Source organism: Physeter macrocephalus, chromosome 11, assembly GCF_002837175.3.
Source record: "Physeter macrocephalus isolate SW-GA chromosome 11, ASM283717v5, whole genome shotgun sequence".
Lineage (NCBI taxonomy): Eukaryota > Metazoa > Chordata > Mammalia > Artiodactyla > Physeteridae > Physeter > Physeter macrocephalus.
Window position 1 is genome coordinate 82,164,532 of NC_041224.1, and position 18,302 is coordinate 82,182,833.

Sequence of the window (18,302 nt, forward strand, 5' to 3'; positions counted from 1 at the left end):
GGGCTTCCCTGGTGGCGCAGTGGTTGAGAGTCCACCTGCCGATGCAGTGGACACGGGTTCGTGCCCTGGTCCGGGAAGATCCCACATGCCGCGGAGCAGCTGGGCCCGTGAGCCATGGCCGCTGAGCCTGCGCGTCCGGACCTGCCTGCGCGTCTGGAACCTGTGCTCCGCAACGGGAGAGGCCACAACAGTGAGAGGCCCCCGTACCGCAAAAAAAAAAAAAAAAGGAGAGGATAGAGAGCCTAGGATTCAGTTCTTTAGGAGTTCCGACATTTAACGCCAATAGAAAAGGGCAATCCTGCAAAACCAGGAAAGTGGCACTCAGGATAGTCAGAGGAAGAGAGTGCTTCAAGAAGGAGGGAGTGATCGTCATTGTTCAACACTGATGAGAGGTCAAGAAAGAGGACAGAGAAATATCCGGTATTTGCAGTGACAGAAGGTAATTAATGCTCTTAGCAAGAGCTGTTTCTGTGGTGGGCGGGGGGGGGGGGTAGGATGAAGAGTAGTAGTAAGAAAATGAAGATGTAGGTGATGCAAAGCGCCCCAAATATATCTCCCATGGCATTTAGACGCATTGAATACATGACAAACTTTCTGCGCATGCGCGCTCCTGGCAGAGGCGGGGCAAGGTCAGGCTCTGCGCCCGGTACCCCTGCACCACCGCCCAGGGAAAAGCCAGTGCCCGTCCCGGTGTTCACAGCCGTCCATCCACTTTCCCCGGGGTAGAGGGGAGAACAAGACAGTATCACATCTGGGGGTGCATAACTGACAGGTTGTGGGAGCCACTTTCTGGCCTCTACACTGAGCCCCACTGACTGGTAGCAGACACCCCTAGGGTTTCCCTTTCCAAACTGAAGTTCCTTGTGCTTTAATGAAAAGCTTCCCTGGGATTTTCATATGCACACTGGTTTCAATGTCAATAACACTACTCATAACCAACCTTTGGAGTCACTGCTACTCAAAGTGGGGTCCCGGTGCAGCAGCACTGGATGACCTGGGAACTGGCTAGAGATGCAGGACCACAGATGCCACCCAGACCTGCTGAATCAGAGCCTGCATTTCAACAAGACAGCCAGGTGGTTCCTGGGCACATTCAAGTGTGAAAGCACTGGTTTGGAGAATTATTACATGCTTTTATTCTTTATTCCTCGAGACAACCCCACAAGTCAGGTGGATTATCCCTGTGGACTAAGAATGCTGCCTGCCATATTAGTAAACAAAGGATATTGCAGCCATCAGCCACTACAGCAGCCCACAGGGGTGAGCCCTGAGGGAACTCGGGATGGAAACAGAAATCCTGCCACCAAGCTATCAGCCGCTGCAGCCACCACCACCCCAGCAGTGCACCCTGAGGAGACTCAGGATGAGAAAGCACAGGATACTGGCCCCAGATAGCTCTGGTGTTATCGAGGGAATGATTTCAGTGAGCCCAGACTCTGGCATCTTCCCATACACAGAAAAGCGCTAAATTCTTTAACTTGAGATGTCTGGTTTTCTTTAATTAGAATCCTTTGATGTTCCAACTACCTGGTCTTTGTTGCAAAAACTCCTATATGTCCTGCTTCCACCCTTACCTCTTTGGAGCAGTCTCTCAGAGCTTTCTGAGATGCTGTGCCCTGGGCTTAAGTCCTCAGTTTTGTCCACCAAATAAAACATAATTCAACTTTTAGGTTGTCATTTTTTTCAGTCGACATCCCCATTTATACTTGGGCAAACAGGTTCCGAGAGGTTACGTGCACAACGCTACAGAGCCAGAGAGTGAAGGGACCAGGACTTGAACCTTTTATCTTGATCACTATACACTGCAGTTCTTGCATTACTCCACTGGGAGCTGGGGCCAGCTAGCAGTGAGCCATCCAGGGACTGAGCTATGCAGAGGAGCTGGCCTGCGGGGACTCTGTTCCAGAGGGCACAGCTATATCAACAGAGCTCTGAACTGATTAGGCCTTTGCCAGCCATCTCTGTGGGTATGTGCATTGGCAAAGAGAGGCGGGACCCTAGGAGGGAGCCACCAACTCAGCTATGGGGGCGGGTCAGAAAAAGACATCGAGGTTGAGACACTGAGTTGAGCCTTGACAGATGGGAGACCCCAGGCAGATCTACAGGATTGAGGGCCTATCCAGGACAAGGGAGGCTGGCAGCAAAGGCCTGGATGCAGCAAAAACTGGGGAAAGGCTGACCAGTGGTGACTTACTGATCTTGGCATGCAGCAAAGTTGCCTGGGGAACCTGATAAAAAATTAAAGGTCTTCAATCCATTGTATGCAGAATCTAAAAAAAGGGTACCAATGAACTTATCTACAAAACAGAAATAGAGTCACAGATGTAGAAAACAAACTTATGGTTACCAGAGGGTAAGGGGGGGAGGGATAAATTGGGAGATTGGGAATGACATATACACACTACTATATATAAAATAGATAACTAATAAAGACCTACTGTATAGCACAGGGAACTCTACTCAATACTCTGTAATGACCTATATGGGGAAAGAAGCTAAAAAAAGAGTTGATATATGTATATGTATAACTAATTCACTTTGCTGTACAGCAGAAACTAACACAACATTGTAAATCAACTATATTCCATAAAAATTTTAAAAACAAATAAATAAATTTTTAAAAAAATTAAAGGCTGATTCTCCAGCCCAACCAACAAAAAAATTCCAGTTCTGTAGATCTGGGGAGGACCCTGGGAATATGCATTTTAAACTATCAATATAATCCTAGGTAAATTCTATGGTGCCCAGAAGGAGCCCTAAGCAACATAACTAAATGGGTGTACTTAGTGGCTGGCCTGTAGGGAGGAAGGTGGAAGATGCAGGAAATGAGCATGGAAATAAACAGGGTCTTTATTCCTGGAGACTTAGAGATCAGGGGAGAGAAGATCCAGTGTCTGAGGTCAGACTGTGTCTTAGAAAGAGCAAGCTGATCAATGGCTGCCTCTCCCACCAAAATAGAAGCCCCATCATTCTGGCATTTTCGAGGCCACAGAGGCCTCACAAGACTTCTCAGAGGCATTTCTGTATTTCTGGCATATTCGGGAATGTCTATGAAAGTAAAAGACTTATGAAACATAATCAGGACTGAAATGTACTGCAAAACCAGTCCTCCACCCCACCCCAACTCTGGGAAATCTGCTTCTTTGAGCCCAGACAGCTGGGCAATGAGATGGGACTCCTGCTCTATCCAGACCAGAGCACACCCAGACGAGGCGGCCGCTCTCCTAGCTCATTCCAGCCAGAGGCTCCATTCTAGGTCTGGCAGTCGTTTTGGGGTTTTTGTGTCCTGGAGACATTTAACTCTGTACTTAATTTATGTTTAATAGGCAGCTATTATGTTAAATAGAGACCGGCTGAACTGATTATTTAAGACATCGTTATGGTTGCTTAACAACTGTGTGGTTTGACTGCTACATCTCAATAAAGGTTTCCCAGTACTCGGCTATTATTACAGTTTTGCATCGGGTAACTATCTAACCACTGACCTCTCTTTAAATATTGCCTGAGGGCCTGGAAGCTCCCAGCTCTGCTTCCTCCCCTGGTCCCCAAACGGCTGAGTGTCTGAGAATCCAGGAGCATCCACAGAGATCAGGAAACTGGAGCTGAGATCACGTGTGGTTGTGCAGGGCGTGAGATCATGGCTGAGCGCCAGCTCCAGTTCTAAACCGCCTGTCAGCAGCATTTGGGACTTGCCTCCCGATGGCAACGTGGCTTTGTGGGGAAGCTCAGAGGCCACGGCTGAGCCCAGGAGATGACTAAGACCTAGGAGAAAAGAATCTGTGTATAAAAAAAAGAGAACCAGGAAGAAAACTATAAGGGTACTAATTTTCTAGAAGTTTCCTCTAGTGTAGTGTTACTTAAAATGTGATTCACAGACCAGTGCCTGTCTGAGACCTGTTCTTACTGGTCCACAAATTGAGAATGAGCCCTTAGGAACCTGTGTAGCAATCTGAAATCGCCATGATAGCCAAGCATGAGATCAAGGGATCTGGCTGGTCGATCAGCGTGTAGACCAGTTTGGGCATCACTGAACTCACGTGCGGATGTGTACATGACCCAGGCTACAACAAGTCTTGTGCACTGTGACCACATATCTGTCCACCAAGGACTGGAAATGTGAAAACTGGTCTTTCAGCTCAGAATCTTTGAAGACCACCGTTTTGGTGCTACATCTCTCAGCTTATTCGTTTCTCCAACCTGCCTGCACACTTTGGGGCAAATAGCAGGTCTTTTAAAACCTTCCTTATGTACCTTTAAAAAGTCAATAAAGACTGTAAACATAGTAAAAATCACTGGATTATACACTTTAAAAGGGAAAAGTTTATGGTACAAAAGGATCATTTCATAGTAATTTTATGCTAATTATATCTCAATAACGCTATTTAAAAAAAATAGGTAGATAAACAGAATAGATAGAAGGATGGAAGGATGCATGGATGCATGGATGCATGGATGGGTGGATGGATGGACACACCATAAATGTCTTTCTGTGTCAAAACAAAATCAAAAAGGAGATTACACACAGTGTGTTTTACATAACCTATGCTGGATAATCCCCATTAGCACCTCCAGATCCACTTCCCCACTGCATCACTCTGACGGATGCCTTCTGAAGATTAGAGGTCAAAAAAAGAGGTCAGGGCATTTACTCTCCAGCACCCTCCCTGCTGGGCCACAGGTTGGTAGTAACTGTGTTATCTCCTATAGCTACAACTCTAGCTCCAGTAACCATGCCCTCTGGGTGGTGACAGCTCCCAGCTGCTGCTAATGCCAGGGTGCTTCACCTTCCCCAGTGGGTTTCCCTTATCACTGCTCGCATTTAAATAGTCCTTCCACTAAAGCTTTCCAAATAACCTTTTGGCTTGTGCCACCTGCCCCCTGCTAGCTCCCTGACAGATACACAATTCACACCAACCTCATGAATCTTCTCCAAGTCACATCTACTTTTGTCCTAGTCTATTAGAAATAAAACCTGCTCTTCATGAGACATAAAATGCTGGTTCATAAAAAAATCAGAGCAAGTATGAAATAGATGAAAATGTTAGCTGTTGTAGAATTATTGCATGGCTTTATCCTGGGTAAATACATAACTTCTGATAGATGTTTTAAATCTGCTATCATGCAACTTTACAAATGAAGGACATACTCTTACCCAAGAGCCACAAAGACATTGAGCCAGACACTTACCTGCTGGTAGCTCTACAGAAAAAGAGAATATCACTTAGAAGAGAGTCCCAAAGGGACCCCCAAGTCCATCACTGACATTCACTGCTAAGCTCACGATTCCTATTTCCAAACTGCCCACTGAACATTGGAGATCCCATAGGTGCCTCTGAACTCCACATACACAAGACTGAGGCCGGAACCTGGATGCCCACCCACACCCTGCCTTCCTTCATCTCCCAAAGGCAATCAGTGATCGGGCTTCCCTAAACATCTTAAATTCTATTCAATCCAAGGATCCAGATTTCATTGTATGTGCTTGGAAAGTGGGCCACAGATAGGAATATGGAATGTACAAAAAGATTTAAGTATTTGATAATTTTTTATCTTATCTCTTCACTGCCAATTTTTTTCCATTTCAGTGTATTTTTAATTGTCTCATTTTAAAACTTGACATTGTGTAACAAACTGTGGTAATACCAGTCCCGCCATCAGCAATTCATTAAGAAGCAAGTACATTGACCCAATTCCATCAATTAATGAGATATGAGAGAAAATTTTCTGGGGACTTTTGGAGAAGTTTTCTTTGTCCTTAAGGAAAACCAGATAATGAAGTGGTCCCTTTTTCTCCCACTGGAGGTGTATTTGGCACCAATTACTCCTGGTAGCCCTCTTACAAACACCTGAGGAAACAGCCTTAGGAGGAAGCCCGCTGCATTAGTTTTCTATTGCTGTGTAACAAAATACAACAAATTTACAGTTTAAAACAACACTTGCATTATCTCTTGGTTTCTATAGTCTGGTTACAGTGTGGTTGGATTCTCTGCTCAGGGTCTTACCATAGGAAAATCAAGATGATTCTAAATAGCCAAATTGTTTTTGTGATGCTAACGACAATAATAACAGCTAACACTAAGTACCAAGCCCTGTTCTGCACTTTTACCTATATTAACTCATTTAATCCTATGAGGTGGGTACGATCTACTCCATTTTACAGATGATAGAACTGAGACAGAGAAAAGTTAGGTCACTTGCCAAAGACAATACAACTAGCTAATAAATTGTGAGTCTAGAATACAAACCCAGCTAGTCTGGCTCCAGAATATATACTCACTGCACCATTTCACAGTTGGCAATATTCCATACCTCTCAATTTCCCCCATATGTGCGGGTGCATTTCCTTATTGATTAAGCTGGCTCTAGGTGAATTTTCTTTACTTGCAGCCCAGCGCATTTTAATTGATACAAGTGCTATCAAGAAAAGTATTCATTATTTGAAAGACAAATACCATACGATTTCACTTAACCTGTGGAATCTAAAAAACAAAACAAATGAACCAACATAACAAAACAGAAACAGACTCAGAGATACAGAGAACAAATAGGTGGCTGCTGGTTGGGGGGAGCTGGGCAGTGAAATGGGTGGGAGAGATTAAGAGGTACAGCTCTCCAGTTGCAAAATAAATGAATCACAGGGATGTAAATGTACCACATAGGGAATATGATCAATAATATTGTAATAACTTTGTATGGTGACAGATGGTAACTAGACTTATCATGGTTATCATTTTATAATGTATAAAAATACCAAATCACTATGTGGTACACCTGAAACTAATATAATATTGTAAGTGAAATACACTTCAACAAAAAGAAAATTGTAATATACCCTCTTGTTCCCTATTATCGCTTTTTATCCCTCTTAGCTACTGTCCCTCACTGAAAGATTTTACTGTTTTCTTTTCTAGATGATCCTGAGTCTGTAATCCTGTCTAGAAACTTTGCATGCCCATCCAGAGCAAACGTTTCCAACAGGGCAGAAACTCATCATAGGGAACTTGCTAGAAATGTGGGGAGGTTTTCATTGTCATAATGATGGCAGGGCCCAAGGGCTACTGGCATTCAGTGGCCAGGAAACAGGGATGTCAGATGTCTCAATGCAGGGACTGTTCTGCACAATAAAGAATTGTCCTGTGTTCTGTGTCCTGTACAATTTTCTAATGTACTTAGAGACAGTCACATAGGTGAAAACTCTGCTTATAATAACTGAGCTTGAAACCTAACTCCATTTTAGATACAAAAACAAGGAAATTTTTTTACATAGATAGTTTTCCAGGAATGCAACTACTATGAAAAAAAAATGATTCTTTTCCTCATTTATGAACAAATGCCAAAAGTTGTTCACCATTTTGGAAAATCCTATTACCTCCTGTATCACAGTATCCTGATTGCCAATAAACACACCTGAACAGGTGCACATCTAAGGAAAGTGTGTTCATGGTAATCCTACAGATGTGTATAAATATATTAGCCCTGATTTTAAAAGGTCAAATATTGTTAAAGTTTCAAAATTATTCAGTTGAGTATTATCTCACATCTCAAAAACGAGAATTCATTCACTGAAACACTTCTACTTCATTATTAAATACAAAATATTTTCTTATAGATATTTCCTGCTATTTCTCCTTTATATAACAGTGAAAGCCTTATTCTTTTTAGTTATCTGGGTGGGTAGGTTATATAAACTACAAGTTTCATTTCAGCATAGTAGACAGGGCATGACTACATACTTGCCCTGGAAAGGGCAGGCAGGTCTGGCAGGGCTGGCTGTCACTAGCCTGGATTACCACCACCTCATATACACCACTGCAGGGCACAAATGGATAATTTCCCTCTCTCCCTCTGCATTACAGGAATATAAAAAGAAACTGGATGGCCAGCGAGTTCTTTAGAGGACTCACTGGACAGGCATTTGGTGAAACCATCTTCTATTAGCTCTTTTTACAAATGAAGAAACAGAGGCCCTGAGAAGTCAGGGCAGGCATCACCTAGTGCATACCTGGCAGCACCCATCTCTGTTCTCCTTGCCCCCTGCAGCCTGGCCCAGCCTCTTATGGTCCACCCAAGACCTCCCTGTTTGGGATAAGTCCCCACTGAGATAAACAGCATAACAACAACCTTGGCTCCACAGACCAGGGACAGATCATTGATTCTCTACTAGTCAGGGTTCTCCAGAGAAACAGAACCGATTGATGGAGAGAGAAATAGATAGATAGATAATAGGGATTGGCTCATGCAATTACAGAGGCTGAGAACTCCCACAATCTGCCTATCTGCAAGCTGAAGAACGTAGGAAAGCCCATGGTATAATCCAGTTCAAGTTCAAAGGACTGAGAATCAGGAAGCTGATGGTGTAAGTTCCAGTCAGAGTCCAAAGGCAGAAGAACCAAGACTACGAATGTCTAAGGGCAGGAGAAGTTCAATGTTTCAGCTCCGGCAGAGAGCAGATTTGCCCTTCTTCCACCTTTTTGTTCTATTCAAGCCCTCAACAGACTGGAAGTTGCCCAACCAGCACTGGTGAGGATGATCTTCTTTACTCAGTCTACTGATTCTAATGCTTCTCTTCTGGAAAAACCCTCACAGGCACACCCAGAAATACGGTTTTCCCAGCTATCTGGACATCCCTTAGCCCAGTCAAGTTGACAATAAAGTCAACTACCATACACTCACTCAGTCATTCAACAACCATCTCTCGATTCTGACTATTACTCCCTCACCAGCCTGGAGACTAAGGACTGGCCTAAAACACAGACCCTGCCCTATGGGGTCAATATGTACCAGCAAAAGGGAGAAATACATGAGCAAAATAGATAACCAACAAGGACCTACTGTATAGCACAGGGAACTATATTTAATATTTTGTAATAACCTATAAGGGGGCAAAAATCTGAAAAAGAATATATATATAAAACTGAATCACTTTGCTGTACACCTAAAACTAACTGAAATTGTAAATCAATTATACTTCAATAAAACAAACAAATAAGTGACTCTCCAGGTTGAAAGCTTAACCAGCCATATGAACAAAGAACACTGAAGAGGCAGCAATAAATGCTTGTTTTGTTCACAGCAAGGACTCTACGTGATCTGAGACAAAGATGGACCACTTCTCCCCTTCCAGTTTACACAGATGCATCTCCACATGGCTTTGGGGATACAATATTTTGACCTCAGTCACTTTGTCTGAGTCCATCCATGAGCCAGGGCTGCTCTGAGTGCCCGGGTTCATCTGATAAGTTAGCAACGCTCCACACCGCACTGCCCCAGCCTGGAGCTTTGGAGCTCTGCTGACTTGGACTACAACACGTTTGAGGTGTTAAAGCCCAAGACAAATTTAGGTGAAGCAGTCCTCCCTATGGGCCCATCTCAGGCCAAGATACTGAGCATTGGAAACACATTTTTTAATCTGAGGCTTCGTGAAGTGAAAAAACTAAAGGGGCATAAATCCCAGGAAGAGCAACTTAAAAGATAAAATTAAAAAAAAAAAAAAAAACTCTGGAGAAATCATGATGATGATGCTCCAGCTGGATCTTTCCATTCACAGAAAAAGACTCATGATCCAAACTGAATTGATGGATAGAATTGTGGGTGAAAGAGTTAAAAACAAGAACTTCACCAGCAGCTTCTCAGAAGGAGGAAAATCAGATTTGGGGAAGCAAGTTCCCAAATGGTGTTTATTTCCTTGACAATGAGCAGGTAAAGCCTTAGGGAAGTGTAGCTTTCCGAACCCCAGCAAAGAAATCAGAGGTCAATCTGGAATTATTTACATTTACACTTATCGGGGCCGGCCTAGCATGGATGATTTCTACCTAAAGGCAGCCCAAGCATCCATCAGTCTCCACCTCCACTAACCTCCTCCTGGCACATTTCTCACCAGACCCGTTTACATGCCACAAAGTGACCCAACTTCTTTGGCTGGGTCAAAACCAAAATTTGCATCTTTGGTCCAGAAAACACACTCTGCCCAAAACCCTTATTTAAATTTTATCCCAAACATCTCACTTTCTGTTTAAAAAAAAAAAAAAAAAAGTTATTGAGCTAAGACAACTTGTAACTGAAACCGCTATTTCTAATTTTTGCTAGAGAGTTATTCACTAATTTGTGAGTCCAAAAGCTGGTTTTAGCCAGTTCCGGCCTGAGTGGGATGCGCCCCCCACCCCACCTCGCTGTGCTCCAGGCACAGGACTGTTCCATCACAAAACCCCTGGCTCTCGAAGCCAAGTCTTCCCTATAAATTCTCAAAGAAAAGACTGGCCTGGGTGTATACATCACCCCAACCCGTGTTCCCAGACAACCCACAGGCATCTCGCTCTGCGTATGTCTCCCAGAAGGCCCAGCACTGCAGACCTGCCAACAGCTGAAAGTTATAAATAGGAGAGTTAGGGAGGGTGGGGGATGGAGGAGCAAGATCTAATACGTATTCAGATGCAAGGGGCCAAGAAAGCTCTTCGGAGGGACAAAGAAGGAAACTATCGTGTGTGCTCCTAAAACCAAACAGAATGGTTCACGCAAACTTCAATCATCTAATCTGTTGGTCACAGGGAATTGACTGTCAAAGAGAGGAATTTCTCTAATGCAGTGACGTTACTTGGGGAATGACACTTTCTCAAGTAAGATCCTATTCGGGCTAGTGGCTGGTGGGGGGAGGGTACCAGTAGGCCCTTCCAGAACAGCAATTCTACAGGAAACCTGAAACTAAACTTAAAGCAGGACCTCATGGCAGTGTGCCCATGGCAGGGCCAGGGATTGGCCTTGGGGTGACTGGTTAACATCTGTTATGATGCTAATCTCCCCACCTAGATCCCAGCTCAATCTCTGTCCTGCTTGCTACCCAATCCCCAGTGCCAACTACAATGCCTGGCGCATCATTGGCACTCACCATTTCATGCCCTCCCTGCCCCACCTTGTGTGCTCGCCACTCAGAACTCTCACTGTGTTGAGATTCCATGTCCCCTTCTGTCTCCTCGTAGGCATTCATCTTAACTTCATAGCCCAGTTCCCTGCAGGCCACCTGGCTTACTCATGGAGCGACTGAATTGCTCCCTAAGGAAGACACACACAATTTAAATAAGATCCCACTTATGATGCTCTACTATTGTTAGGGGAACCACTGACCGAAACTGCTTGCCCTAGCCAGGCAAGACAGTAACCACTTGCATGAGTTATCTTACAACAGGAGTTCCTGGTAAGGAACGCAGAACTAACAAGCTACCATCAACCGGAAGAATTAGGGAAAGGTCAAAAGGAGAAAGGAAACGCCAGTCCATATGTCCTACCAACCTCCCAGAATCCTTCTCGCTGGAATCCATCTCGGCCGAGCGATGCACGTGCCACCAGGAAGTCAGAATGATTGGCCAGAGACAACCCGGAAACTAACCCCATCGCCCGAAAACCTGAGACTGTGAGCCACGTGCCAGAGCAGTTCTCCTGGGTTCCCTTACCCTGCTGCTCTCTGCCCAGGTTCCCCTTCCCAATAAAGTCTCTTTCTTTGTCAGCAAGTGTGTCTCCTGGGACAATTCATTTCCAAGTGTTAGACAAGAGCCCATTATTGGGCCCTAGAAGGGGTCCTCCTTCCTGCAACACTATTATATACATTAAAAATTAAGGACTTCTCTGTTTATCCATAATGTCATATATTCCTTCCTCACCAGTATCTTCTGCTTGGGAAATATGAGTCAGCTGTTCCTTTATAAAACAACCCGGGAGGGCTTCCCTGGTGGCGCAGTGGTTGAGAATCTGCCTCCCGATGCAGGGGACACGGGTTCGTGCCCCGGTTCGGGAAGATCCCATATGCCGCGGAGCGGCTAGGCCTGTGAACCTGCGCGTCCGGAGCCTGTGCTCCACAACGGGAGAGGCCACAGCAGTGAGAGGCCCGCATACCGCAAAAAAAAAAACAACCCGGGAGCGCTGAACTGCAGGAGGGATGAGAAACTGTATAAAGGAGAAGCAACACTCTCATATCCTTCTCGAATCGCCTCCTTAGACGTTTTCTGACATATCAGGGTTGGGGAGTTTTGCGTGCCTGCAAGCTTCTCCACTCTGGGACTACCCACCACTTCCTCTTACAAGGAGGTGAATCTTGGGCTCTTAGGACTCACCCTGAAGGCACAGGAAGCAGATTCTTCTTCTGTCCTCCGACAATAGTGAGGCTCATTCCCAGAGCCCGGCTGTGAGCGGTCCCTAGTTCCGGGTTGGTCCTTGGTTCCGGGTTTGCCCCTAGTTCCGGGTTTGCCCGCGGTCCAGCGAGCCAGTGCCCCGGGGTGTCGCTTACCTTTGCTCCACATGGCTGACCCCATGCCATTGGAGGAAGGTGAAACATCAGACACAACTAAAGTAAACACCTGCCTGCCCACTTCACCCCGCAGTCCTGAAAAGCTTACAGGGTGTGACTGAAGAAAGGGGATGGGTCTGAACGCATCTACTCGCAAAACAGAGGGCAGGAGGGCTAATTTATTTCCCCTGAGTTTTTCAAATTATATTTTACAGTAAGAAATTCATTTTTAATCACCATCCAGTATACACACACACTTACTCTGATAGTTTTATGCATCAGCTTGGCCAGGCTACAGTCCCCAGGGTTTCAAACACAAGCTAGGTGTCCTTGTGAGGGGTTCCTGGAGATGGGATTAAACTCTGCCATCAGTTTACTTTATTTTTTTCCTTTTTTTCATTTTATTTTTTAATTGAAGTATAGTTGATTTACAATGTTGTGTTAGTTTCAGGTGTACAACAAAGTGATTCAGTTATATATATTATAAATTATATATTTATATAATAAATATATATTATATATTTATATAAATATATATTTATAATATATATTATATATTATATAAATTATATATTTATATAATAAATATATTATATATTATATATAATATATATTTTTATATATGTATGCATATATTCTTTTTCAGATTCTTTTCCCTTATAGGTTATTACAAAATATTGAGTATAGTTGCCTGTGCTATACAGCAGGTCCTTGTTGGTTATCTATTTTATATATAGTCACGTGTATTTGTTCATCCCAAACTCCTAATACATCCCTCCCCACCTTTCCCCTTTGGTAACCGTACGGTTTTTTTTCTATGTCTGTGGGCCTATCTCTGTTTTGTATATAAGTTCATTTGCATCATTTTTTTTAGATTCCACATATAAGTGATATCATATGATATATGTCTTTAAATAAGGAAGATTATCATAGATAATCTGAGTGGTCTGGTTCCATCAATTGAAAGGTCTTGAGGGCAAAGCTGAGGCTTCCCTAAAGTAGAAGAAATGCCACCTGTGTACAGAAACTTCAACTTGTGACTGAGAGGTCAAGCCTGCTCCTCCTGCTGGCCTGTCCTATGGATTTAGCAACTGCCAAGGGGACTTCCCTGGTGGCGCAGTGGTTAAGAATCCGCCTGCCAATGCAGAGGATACGGGTTCAATCCCTGGTCTAGGAAGATCCCACTTGCCATGGAGCAATGAAGCCCGTGCACCACAAGTACTGAGCCTGCTCTCTAGAGCCCGCGAGCCACAACTACTGAAGCCCGCGGGCCTAGAGCCCGTTCTCCGCAACAAGAGAAGCCACAGCAGTGAGAAGCCCGCACACAACAATGAAGAGTAGCCCCCGCTCACCTCAACTAGAGGAAGCCCGCGTGCAGCAACAAAGACCCAACGCAGCCAAAAATAAATAAATAAATTTATTTTTAAAAAAAGAACTGCCTAGGCAGACCCCACAATTACCTAAACCAATTCCTCAAAATCAATCTCTCTATATATATAGATATAAATATATAGAGATATATACAGATATGTATTTATATACAGACACAGATATGAATGCGTATACACAGCTAGATAGATATACATACCTTCTACTGGTTTTGTTTCTCTTGTGGACCCCTGATTGCTACCCATATGTACACACCTACAACTAACAATAGATGCTCAAGACACTACTTATCCTTCCTGTTTATAATGAACTTAGATTCTATATATTTGATGTTCGTCCAGACCTCAAAATCCATTTTATATCCTATTAAAGGGTCATAAGTTGCCGTTTGAAAAACTATACAACAACAGTAAAACTTCACACACTCCACTGGGAGGTCTGGGTATTAGAAAAGACACCTTCCTAAAAGGAATTCTTGAGGGAAAATGTACCCAGACTATGCCTATGGTCCCACCCACAAAGCATGTGCAAGACTCTGCAGGGCAGCCTCTGGAAAAATGGAGATGCCTACCCCCAGGGGAGGGGAGGGAGGCCAGAGTCAGTAACCCCGGGGTCACCCAAGAGACAGAGAGAAAGGTAGATGCACTGAAGAGCTCCCCAGGTCGTTCCTTCCCAGGAGCAGAGAACAGGCCAAGAGAATCCTTGGCAGAAACCCAGTTGGAGACAGCATCCTGCAGCCACAGTACAAGGTCTTGCCAGTGGGAACAGTGCGGTTCTCGGTGGCAGGCTTCCCATAGAGACAAGCATTCAAAGGACCTCACTGGCTGGGTTGCTAGGCCCAATGCAGATAAGTTTAGTTGCTCCCACGCACCCAGATGGAGGATGCCCAAAACATTAATGGGAAAAGAAATCTGAGGGTTTTAGTTTATCGTGGGCTCAATCTGAACCAACTGTGTTAAAAAAAAAAAAAAAAACTCACAAAATAACAGCAACAAGTTGCAGATAACATGGAACACTCTACCTAGTTTACACAGAAAGGGACTTAGGTCCTTATGAAACTGATGGCAGGGCTGGAGGAGCAGACCCAGATCTGAGCTTCCAGAAAAGACTCCAGAGAACCAGCTGCTGCCTTGGTCATGACCAGGTAATGAGGATACCACCGTCTCGACTGTCAGTGCCAGGGTCACCTCCCACCTTGCTCGGGCTCCCGGGACCTCTAGTGCAGCTGTCACAGCCCACACCTCACATGGTCAGCTTTTCCTTCCAAATCTCAGGGGCTGCAGTGTTTGGGGGCAGCCAGAGCCAAGCTGCAAGGACTGTGGGTGATGGAGCCCACACCTGGGCAGCCTCGGGGATGGACCACAGCTGCTCCCACCCCACTTCCCGCTTGGGAATCTAGGAACACACAGCAAAGCAAGCCTACAAACAAAATCCCAGAAACTCTAGCACCCCTGAAAGTTTGGACCTCATAGCTGACCTGCTGCTAAAATCTTGGAAGAAATGATATCAGATATAAGACCTATACAGTGTATTTTGGGGCACAGTCAGTGGTGGGCAAAAGGCTTTGTTCTGCGTGAGAAGCAAATATGTGGATTAAAAGGAAGTAAGGAGATCCTTCTTGGGGGTCAGAAAATAATGCAACTCTCTTGGACAGAGGGGTGCTGTTTTCAGAGACGACCAGAATACTTTTTATTTTCACCCCCCAAATACCCGCTCCAGCCCACTTGCAAGTCATAAACACAGATGATTTTAATGGCCCAGGCTCTGGAGGCAGATGGCCCAAACTTGAATCCTGGACTCACCACTTATAGCTGTGTGACTTTGGACAAATTCTTAACCTCTCTGTGCCTCTGTTTCCTTTTCTGGGGGAAAAAAAGAGAAATGAATAGAAAAGAAGAAATCATTGTATTTCTCTCCCTAAGTGGGTAAATATATATAAAGCTCTTAGCAGAGTGACCAGCCTGTAGTAACAATCAGTAATTATTAGCTGTTGCTATGATAGATTATAGATATATTATACCCACTCACAGTCACGAAAGGGCAGGATCTAGACTAGGATTGGTCTGAGAAGGTGGCAGCAACAATTATAGCACTGTCAGGCAAAGGACACGCACACTAGCGCCATGTCCTGCAGATAGAAAATTGAGGTCCTTTGGGGAAAACAGGAGCACATGGCAGTGTCCGTGGGATCCCACACACTCTTGTCCCCAGCTTAGGTCAGGCATGGATGGACTGCATGCCAAAGCTCCAGGAGAGAGAAACCAGTCCCCACTAAGCTCCACCTATTTATAGGCTTATGGGGCAGCTATAGACATGCAACTCTGTAACAAGAGAAGCTCCTTCACCAGGAGAAAGAGGGCAGCACCCAAAATTCAGAGACTGAAACCAGCGGTTCTGCCACTGATCTAACTCAGACCCGCTAAGACAGCTCGATGCAACACTGCCAAAAGGGAGGAGGAAAGGAGCCTCCAGGCACACAGATTTGTCCCCCCTCAGTGCACTCCCGGGCTCTTGGAGGCTTTTTTTTTTTTTTAACATCTTTATTGGAGAATAATTGCTTTACAATGTTGTGTTAGTTTCTGCCGTATAACAAAGTGAATCAGCTATACATATACATATATCCCCATATCTCCTCCCTCTTGCGTCTCCCTCCCACCCTCCGTATCCCACCCCTCTAGGTGGACACAAAGCACCGAGCTGATCTCCCTGTTCTATGCAGCTGCTTCCCACTAGCTATCTATTTTACATTTGGTAGTGTATATATGTCCATGCCACTCTCTCACTTTGTCCCAGCTTACCCTTCCCCCTCCCCATATCTTCATGTCCACTCTCTAAGTCTGCATCTTTATTCCTGTCCTGCCTCTAGGTTCTTCAGAACCATTTTTGGTTTTTTAGATTCCATATATATGTATTATCACATGGTATTTGTTTTTCTCTTTCGGACTTAACTTCACTCTGTATGACAGTCTCTAGGTCCATCCACCTCACTACAAATAACTCAATTTCGTTTCTTTTTATGGCTGAGTAATATTCCATTGTATATATGTGCCACATCTTTATCCATTCCTCTGTCGATGGACACTTGGGTTGCTTCCATGTCCTGGCTATTGTAAATAGAGCTGCAATGAACATTGTGGTACATGACTCTTTTTGAATTATGGTTTTCTCAGGGTATATGCTCAGTAGCAGGATTGCTGGGTCATATGGTAGTTCTATTTTTAGTTTTTTAAGGAACCTCCATACTGTTCTTAGAGGCTTGTTAACTGCAAGTTCCTCCACAGGCTTTGGTTGACACCAGGATGAGTGGTTTTCTTAGCATTGCTGGGGCAAGGTGTCCACAGGTTCCCTTCAGATACCTCAGATAGAAAGTGGACATACCCACCACCATGAGCAGTTGGCACTGAGTCCCTGCCTGGGACAGTCATGGAAAGCCATTTCAGGTGGTGCATATCTATGCTTGAATAAAGGAGAGTCATTCACATATCCTGCTGGCCCAGGACAGATATGCTCACACGTTTCCAACTGAGGTCTCTCTCCACCACCCTTTGGGGATGAGCCAGATGGTCCCTCCTTTCTCCCAAGAGATGACTTCAAGAGGGATACAGATGCCACCATTGGTCATCATAAGTGATTTTAAGGCAGAGGCGAGGGCTGTAGAACTACCCAAGGCAAAATCAGGGTCCAAGTTCATGTCTGTTCAGGTGTCCTCCAGCTGAGCAGTATAAACCATCAGATGACATCTCATAAATTTCCATCCACCTGCTGAGAGCAAAGAAGGTACAAAGAGAGAGGAGAGTATGGCTCCTCTTTAAAAGTGTCCTGCTCAAAAGAAAGGAGAAGAGTATACACGGCCACTCCCCGTGTTCTCCCTGTGCCCCAGCCCTGCCTCGCCGCTGCCCAGGAGCCCAGCCAGGCAGCAGGGCAAGGCTGTGCACAATGTATCAATAACTGGCTGAAGCCAGTCAGACCAGCAGGCCCTGTGGAAGTTGTCTCTGGAGACACTGGCACCGTGGCATATAGCCACTTTGCAGGGAACGGTGGCCTTCCCCTTCAGCATCCCAGCCCCATGACTGCAGTGGATTCAAGCACAGATCCAGGCCTGGAGTAGAGATGATAGCCTCGCTTGCTGATGGGTTGCTTCCCTTTAGGTATGGTTGCTTCATATGGACGTGCACATGGGTAACGAAGATCAAGTTCATGATCAGCTCCTTGGATTCAATTCCATAGGAAAGTGCCTCCTGTGAATATGATCTTAGTGTTCCAGTACTTGGTGTCTGGGGGCCTGAACATGTAGATTATTTCAGTAAATTTGGGGTCAGTGTATCTTATGGCCAGGGTCCTGACCCGAAGTCAGCGCATTGAGCAGAATTTCCTCTGCCACGGGTCATCAGCTCCTTAGCACCATTACAGCTGAGTGGGTGGGACATTCCTGGGGATTTTCCCATCTCTGGGCTGGCTGTTTCACCCGTGCTCTCTTGTCAGTGTTATAAGAAGCAAGTGTTATAAGAAGACCCTCCACAGAGCATCAGTTTGGGTCAAGCAGTAGGTGAGGCTGTGTTTCAGGCTAATGTGTAGACAGCCACCTCTTCAGGATGGCTGAAGTCTCTAGGCCTAGCTTGGCCTTTAATTGGGTGTCATT

At 44.9% G+C, this 18,302-nt stretch overlaps 1 long non-coding RNA gene across 1 annotated transcript in view; it reads right to left on the reverse strand.

The window, feature by feature from the left end:
• The window catches only part of LOC114487126 (uncharacterized), a 23,780-nt gene extending 12,471 nt beyond the window's left edge, over positions 1-11,309 (reverse strand). The window contains exons 1-2 of the long non-coding RNA XR_003681859.1: positions 11,284-11,309; positions 3,486-3,762 (exon numbers count right to left, since the gene is read on the reverse strand). This is a non-coding gene — a long non-coding RNA (uncharacterized lncRNA). The remainder of the gene's footprint in view (positions 1-3,485; positions 3,763-11,283) is intronic.
• Between the last annotated feature and the right edge of the window lie 6,993 nt (positions 11,310-18,302).